The 8583-nt window shown below is 39.5% G+C and overlaps 1 non-coding gene across 1 annotated transcript; it reads right to left on the reverse strand.

Moving 5' to 3' along the window:
- Positions 1–6324: 6324 nt before the first annotated feature.
- On the reverse strand, positions 6325–6431 carry LOC118919958 (U6 spliceosomal RNA). The gene has a single exon (XR_005027738.2). It is a non-coding gene; the product is annotated as a U6 spliceosomal RNA (small nuclear RNA).
- Between the last annotated feature and the right edge of the window lie 2152 nt (positions 6432–8583).

Below are 8583 nucleotides of genomic sequence, written 5' to 3' on the forward strand. Positions count from 1 at the left end.
CTTACCATGGTTCATTTCCCAACTCTACTGGTCTTCTTGGCATTACCACCCAAAATTAACTGCTTGCATTCAGGATCAGCCTCTCAGAAACCCTGACTGAGGTGCTTTCCCCTTACTACAGACTTTTGTCCAACCACAATAATCTTATGATGTACACTGACCCTGGCAGCCCTAATCCTTCTCTTTCTATGCACCTCCACCTCTTGCTGTTGTTCTTCTCACTTTAACAATAACATCTGCACCAGGATGAGGCAATGCACACTCCCATGCCCCTCAATACCAGCCCTCATGCCTCCCCCTGTCCCCCACTGATGTATATACAGAATTCCATGAAAACTAGACCACAAGGGAAATGAAATGGTGTGGCAAAGAATAGTCGATGTCTTTGGGGTTTGCTGCCCTGCCTAACTTCCTTAAAGCTTGTTCTGATTTCTCTTGGGTCCTGCACATGTGGCATATTGCTTAGATTTGCACCTGTGTTATGACTACACATTAAATCTGGGACATAGGGGAGAACGTAGGTAACAGGTCTATATCCTGTTGTGATGGATAAGCATTCTCTTTCCATTTCCTTCCCTGGGCAGGGAGAGGATGGAAGTATTTTTTATGAAGACAGGAAATATCTTCTCTACTGCTTTGTGAACTAGATGGAATTATCCTAAAAGAGGAGGTTCACTGGGGTGAGGAGAGAAGATATGTGGGCTGGATTTTAAAACTGAATGATTAAACAATAGTGCTCTCTGTGACCACACCCTGCTATTTTATACAACAGAAAAAAACAACTTGGCAAAATAAAACCAGCGTTGCCTCTTTAAAATGTGCTGTCATTTTACTGTTACCGTTAGGCAAGACCCAGTACCAAGAACACAGGTAGTCCTCCTTTTGCAGGATTCCAGTATGTGAATTTCAGTCACCAGCTTAGTTAGTTTAGTCACATAAAACCAGTCCCCTCCAACAAGCTTCAAATTTTAGTTGCCATGGCAAGTTGCACTCACATACAAACTGTGAGTACTTGCATGAAGTACAGTCATCGGTACATGAATCACTTCTTAAATACGTGCTTCATGATCAGTTATTTACCAGTCATGTTACTTCTTTTGAATTCTGTTGGTGATTGGTCACTGTGCATCTGTTACTCAGTTTACAGAGAGTCATCAATGTGGCGTTGTGTGGCCTCTGTGGCATTTCACAAAAATGGATAATTGCTGGAAAGTGTTGGCCAACAAAAATGAAAGTGAGAAAAACACAAAACTTGATAATGTAGAAGTAAAATTCAAATCGAATGTAAATGAAGTTTTGAAAATAAAGCTGGGCATGGGAAGTTCGACAGTGGGGCCATTCTAGAGCTCAAGAAAAGCAAGCAAAGGAACTTAGTGAAGGTGACCTTAACCATGACAGAGAAAATGAGGAAGAGGTGAAGATGTCCCAGAGGAAGTGATGTCAGCAAAATTTTAAAAATCACATTAGAGAGTCTCAGATATTTCACGTCATTGAAACAGGAGAAAATGGTGGAAGGGGATCCAGATTTAGAAAAGGGACTGACAATTTACCAAGGCATAGGAAAGACACTTGTTCTGTATTTTAAGTTAAATGACAAGAAGGCAAGTGCTACTCTAATTACTCTTGATACATTTCTACAAAGAAATAAAACATTTTAATTCTTAGTATTTCGAATCTGTGAAAATACAGTGTCTAAATAAATATTTGTTTTCTTATATTTTTCATTTCCCTTTACATTTGTAACTGACAGTGAGAGAGTATTCAACATTTTGCCAACATTTCTAAAGATCCTGAACCAATTGTAATTTTTCCCAGTGATTATTAAGATCGCTGTCAGCTTCAGCCTGCATGGTTGTTTTATAGTACTGCTGCACAAAGCCCAATAACTGCTGTACTTGAGGTTTTATCTTATTTATTAGGATAATGGAAACAAGCATAGGCTTTGGAGCCTGTGTGCCTTTGTTCCAATCCTGATGCTGCTGCTGGCCAATAAACCAACCTGTCTGAGACTGAGTTTCCTTATTTTAAAAACATAGAAATAATAGTATTTACTGCATAGATGTCTGGACATGACAGATGAGAAGGCTTCTGGAAATGCACCTGACATTCAGGGAACATTCGATAAATAAGAATAAGCTCCCTGAAACTGGAGACCCTGTCTCTTTTTTACATTGTAGTTAGTATCCCTGACATTTAGAACAAAGCCTGGCATGTAGTAGTTACTCAATTATTTGATGCATAAAAGATTGAAGACTCATATTTAATATTCAGTAAATGTTAGTGACCTGATTCTCTTCCTCTTTTCTTATTTTCTGGATGTTGTATGACTTCAGAGTTGAAGAAATCATGGGGCCTGTATTTACTGAGAACCCAGAGAGTTCATCAATGACCCCCTATATTGTCCTTCCCTTACAGACATTTCTCTCTCATTTGTCCATGTCTATTTAGGTGGCAGGGCCACTCAGGAAGGTTAACATTTTTCATATAAATAATGAACTCAAACAAATCTATAGGAAAAACACTAAGACTTAAAAATGGGAAATGAACAACTAATTTGCAAATAAATAACAAATATTTGGAAAAATTCAGCCTCACTGGAAACCAAGGAAATATAAATAAAAGCCAGAGAGGTATTCTCTTTGTGATCACATTTTCACAGATTTCTGGAGTGGTGGAGACAGACTAGTGAGAGGGAGAAGACCCTTTTTTTATTTGCTTTTGCTCCTAAGAATTAGTATAATCCTTTTAGAATGCAATTCAAGCTTAAAGATTATGGGCTTTTAACCCAGTAATTCCACTTCTGGAAATTTATCCTAAACATTCAATGTGGATAAAGCTTTAGTGTAAAGATTTTTATCATCGTTTTTAAGAATGAAGATGGGAAACTACCTACATGTATGACAATAGGGACTGTTTATGTGGAAGATTATCTGTGCACTTTCTGTTGGGCAATATATGTCTATAAAGAGTTCATGATAGAACACTGCATATAAGAAACATTTTTATTTACATATAAAATCCAAATAACCAATGCATTAATACCACTATGGAAGAAAATACTCCCAAATGTGCATAACAACCATTTATTCTGGCTCCATCATATTCCAGGGGCTTTCTGTACTTCATCTCTACTTCTCACAACAATCCTACATAGTAGATATTATTATACCCATTTTACAGAGGAGAAAATGAGACTTAGAGAACTAGGTAACTTTTCTGAAGCGTCAGCTTGTGCTATACATCCAACCAGAAAACCTGCACATACCTGCCAAATTGGGCAGTTTTCCTTGTTTGGTTGAGTTGGGGTTTTTTTCCTTCTTTTTTACATATGAAACAATGAATAATTTTCTAAATTTTTCTAAGTTTTTGTGCTTTAAAATATTTAGAAGTTAGACTACTTTAATTATAGCAAACATGGTTAAAAAGAAAACAATGCAACTTTAATAGGTCATTTAATCACTCTGAGCCTCAGTTGCTGTTGAACAAATAGCACCTACCCCTGCTCATTAGATAGGGCTGTAAAAGGACAGTAAAGTGAGATTGCAGATAACACGTATCAGAGCCACTTGAAGTTCTCAAGGGAAAGGTACTCAAGTTTTAACTGCTCTTTTCCTAACTTCTCAGGTCAAAAATTTTATTTACTTCAGTTATTTATGTATTATCACTAACACTTAAAATATTGTAAAAACCCCAATAGAACGAGTACTTTCTCACTCACAGATTTGCTAGTTGTCTCAGTTAAGAAATGAGGGGTGGGGGAGCCATTGTTTTGCACAGTTGATATGGAAAACCTAGCACACATCCAGCATTCTTTGGAAAAGGAAGGGGAAGGCTCCTGTATCAGTTGTTTTGGAAGGAAGGTAATTGTGACATAGGCTGGCCAAAAGTACTTTTGACTGTTGAATACTCATGGACTTGAAAGTTTCTGTCTCTGGTTGGGCATTCTCTGAGTCTGGCCTCCTGCAGCTCGTGGTTCTCTGGGTGTTTTTCCAAGGGTTCTGTGGTTATGTTTCTGCTGTACTTGGTGGTGGTGGTGGTGGTGGTGGTGGTGGTGGTGGTGGTGGTGGTGGTGGTGGTGGTGGTGGTGGTGTGTGTGTGTGTGTGTGTGTGTGTGTGTGTGTGTGTGTGTGTGTGTGTTAAGAGTGTAGCCAGATCCTGGGCATTTATGGAGTATTGCCTTCAGGGGCTGTTTACTGTGGATTCTCTCAGTATCTTCCTAGATGTCTCCTCCTGACAGAAGGAAAAGGTTTGGCTCATCCTCAAAGACTGTTCAGATTATGCCCCTTGCCAGTTCATTTGGGTTTTGCCCCAGGGCGGCAATCTGGAAGCCCCCTGAAAAAGCAAAGCATAGGAGTTGTGAACATCTTGCTCTTTCTGCACCAAGAAAGAACCTCCTGAGCAGGGGAAATGTTTGGCTGCGGCAGCTGCAGCCCGGCTCTTCCCCCAAAGTTCACGAGGGTCAGTGACTCCCTCCTGCAACCTGCCTTTGTGCAGCTACAGTTTTAACTGCAGGACTGCCTGCCACCCAGATCATTTTAAGGAAGGTGACTTTGGAGCGCAATGCAGTGTGGGGAACTAGCTAAAAACAAGTATTCTTTTCCTGCTGTGTGAGAGAGAGAGATATATATATGGAGTGGGTGAGGGGGAAGGAGAGAGGGAGAGAGAAGGGGAGAGGGGAGGAGGAGGGGAGAGAAAATATTGCAAGGAGTCAAAACATCAATTAACTAGACAATCGACTACATTTACATGACAAACTTTGAGTCCTGCCTTCTGTACTGACTGGTAGTTCTCTCTCCCCTGCACAGGATGCAGCTATGCAGTAGGAAGCTTCCGCTTGCCTACTGGAACCTCATTCTGGGCCCTTTTTCTCTCAGCTGTAATAACATTTTCTGTGATACAAGTTTCACCAACATCTTTCAGACTAGAAGGAAGTTTAGTTTGGCTGATTTAAACTTAAAATAGGGAAATAAATGCTTTTCTTATTGCTCTTCTAGATTAGACTGCAGTTTTGAATTAGTTGTTATAATCACCTATACTTATTTATATGTGGAAAATGCAGTTTCACACATGGAACACAACCTTTGGCAGACTCAGATAAGATCCCAGATGATCTAGGAGATGACTGTAAATTGTTTCCATGCCTGCATTATTTATTTTTCTTATTGACTCTTTGTCTGTGTGTAGCACTTGGTCTCATATGCACAAATATGACCAAATGGCAATTTAAAAAATTGGATGGTGTAAAGAGAACAATTTTTGGAGAAACTAGGAAAACAGTACCCAACAATAAAGGAATGGTTGTGTTCATTTTGCTCAAGAAGGGCAAGCAGTTTGCAAATTTTTCTTATAGGGCCAGATAGCATAATTTTAGGCTTGCGGGCCATTCAGTCTCCATCACAACTATTCAACCTTGCTGTTATAGTACAAAAGGCCACAGACAGTGGTCTGTGGATGAGGCTGTGTTCCAATAAAACTTTATTTATAAACCCAGACAGCTGTTTACAGGCCCATAGTTTGCCAATTCTTGAACTATGGTGTAATCCATTTGATGCATGCATCTGGTATGTTGCTTTCAGCTGAAAGAAAGGGAAAACCCAACTAAAGATAGCCTAAAAGTCACATTAATCTCATGTAAGAAGATTATCTTACATAAGAAGTCTCATAATAGGAAAGCCCCAAGGCTGGTTAATTAAAGCAGTTTGATGATGTCCTCAAAAGCTCAAGTTTTTTCCATCTACCTGCTCTCCCACCCTTGGCTCATTGTCTTCTTAGGCTGACACACCTCATAGTCACAAGATAGCTGCCACAGTTCTAATGCTGCATATAAATGCAATAACATGCAGCAGGAGAAATAAGACTTTTTACCCTTGTCTTCTTTCTAAGAGCAAGAAAACCTTTCCAAGAAGAACTTTACATTCCATAGACCACATCTTATTGACCAGAACTAGGACAGAATGCTTCAAGAAGAATTTGGACTAGATACTGTTAGTTGCCTGCGGGCTGTAGCATCAAACTTGGTGATATAAAACAATGGAAATTTATTCTGTCACAGTTCTAGAGACAAGACAGCCAACATCAGTATCATTGGACCAAAATCAAAGTGTCAATAAGCCCTACTGACACCATAAAGCATATTCCAGGGAGCCTTTGCTCCCTCTGGGAGTTCTGCAGGGGGAAGACATTCCTGCCTCTTCCACCTTCTGGTAGCTGTTGACATTCCTTGGCATGTGGCCATCATTCCAGTCTTCAAATCTCTGCTCCATTTTCATATTGTTCTCTGTATATCTGTGTGAAATCTCCCTTGTCCTCCCTCTCTTTTTTTAAAAAAAGATGGAACACTTTATAAATTTGAAAGTCATCCTTGCCCAGGATCCATGCTAATCTTTTCTTTATCATACCAATTTGAGCATATGTGCCATGCAAGTAAGCACTGCCTCTCTCTTGGAAGGACACTTGTGGTGGCATTTAATGCCCACCCAGGTATTCCAGCATGAATGATTCATCTCAAGATCCTTAATTTAATCACATCTTGAAAGACCCATCTTCCAAAGACCTATCTGCTAACACTGGGAGCCATTATTCAACCTACTACAGTCACAGAGATCTTTCATTGTCCAAGTAAAAAAACATTGATATTTTCTAAAGTCAAATAAGGGAGGTGTGAGCCGAAAAGCATTAGAATTCAGCCAGCAAGGAAAAATCCAGGATATGACTATTGGCTAGACAATCATCGGTATCTCTAAAGCATGCACATGTGCAGCTATTGGGCTTAGCAAGAGCTAACAATGACTTAAGAAAAAAATTTTTATGAACTAAGGTAGGAAAAAACTTTTATTTGTAGATTGGTCACAACACAGAGAGTGAAATGCTCTTGTGCATAAAAAAAGATAAAGAGACAATACACTAAAAAGTTCCTAGTTTTCTGGAGGTGGTAGGAATATAGGTGATTGTCTTTTCTCTCCTTTTTTGTATTTTCCAAAATTTTAATGAAAAGGAAGTGTCAAATTAAAATATTTTTATTAACAAATCAATAGCATTATATTGTTAAATGATAATATTGGAGGTTTTTAAAGATGATTTTACTTTTTTGTATCATGTGACTTACTTTTACTATTTCATTTTGTTTACTTCATCATGAAATTACACAGAATAGCCACAGATTCTGCCCAAATTCTTCTGCTTTCAAACAGACCTAGACCCCTCACCTTGTCCCTAGAGTTATCTTTCTGAAACATAGATACATCTATGTTAGATCCTAATTACTCTAAGATCCATTAGGCTTCTCATCAAAACATTTAATGTCTATTGCTTTAAAAAATGTCTTCTATTTTCTTTCTATTTTCTTTTTTGTTTAACTTTGGCACTCAGAGTTCTCCACTACCTCATCCAAATCCTTTTAAAGTCCTCAACACCAGATACCCACCACATTAAGTAGTCTACCCCTTGCTCCCCCACCGCATGCCAAGCCTCTCATGCTCTTCTCCAAGCCCGGGTCTGACTCAGGGGGTCTCACTGGGCTCCCAGGTGGAGGGGCAGCTTCACCTTCACCTGGAAGCTTATTAGAAATGCAAATTCTCAGGCCCCACTCCAGACCTACTGAATCAGAAACTCTGGTGGTGAGCTTATTGATGTAAATTTAACAAGCCCTCTAGGTCATTTTGGTGTATGCTAGAGTTTGAGAGCTTCTGGGGTTGCTCCCTTTGTCTTACTTTCTTTGTTACTGAATTCTTACACCTGTGGCAATCATAATTGCTAGAATAACCACTATATTATTCTTCCTGGAGAATTAATTTGTAGATCAATTTTATAAGCCTGTATTATGCCAGCAATTGGCCTTCTAAGTGAATAATATACCTATATGCCTATGATTTCCTTGCTGTGTCAGCCATTTTTCCTTTAGGTAAACTTTCCTTGTCCTGTTTTTATGTATTTCATGCATACAAGTCAGTGAACCAGGGCAAGAATTAACACCCTTTCTTAATGATCCTCTGGGTTACTTACTCTAAAATCATCAAATGCCTGCTATGAGCCAGGCATTTTCTCTACAGTTCAGAGCTATTCTTTCGGCTGTGGTCAACTGAATAGGCCTGAAAGCACATGACCATCCCTCTGTCTCTCCTTCCTTCCTCAGCTAAACCAAAAACAGGCACAGAAAAATTATGACTAGTGTGGCTGGAGGCCCAAGAGAGACCCCCACCAACTTGGCTTATAATTTTAAAACCTTGGGCAGATCATCTTTCCCCAGTGTCTTGCATTCATTGGTAGTGGAAATGGTAAGGGCTTTTTCCCTTGCATATGTGGACTGTCATGAGCTGGAGTTTATGAGATTCTATAGAGCTGTGTGGTGAGGGAGGGCTCAGGTCCTACTTTTTTCACCACTGACTTCTGAAGGAGATACATTTGACCTCTGATCAGCACCCAACCCCATGCCTGGCACATAGTGAGGGCTTAATAAACAATTGTTGAATAAATGGAAGAAATAATGGAAAGAAAGATATAAAAAAGAAAGGAAGGGACAGCAGGAAGGAGAGAGGCAGAGAATGGGGAAGGAAGGAGGGAGGGGCCAAGGGAATGAGAGAGGGA

Source organism: Manis pentadactyla, chromosome 2 (genome assembly GCF_030020395.1).
Source record: "Manis pentadactyla isolate mManPen7 chromosome 2, mManPen7.hap1, whole genome shotgun sequence".
Classification (NCBI taxonomy): Eukaryota; Metazoa; Chordata; class Mammalia; order Pholidota; family Manidae; genus Manis; species Manis pentadactyla.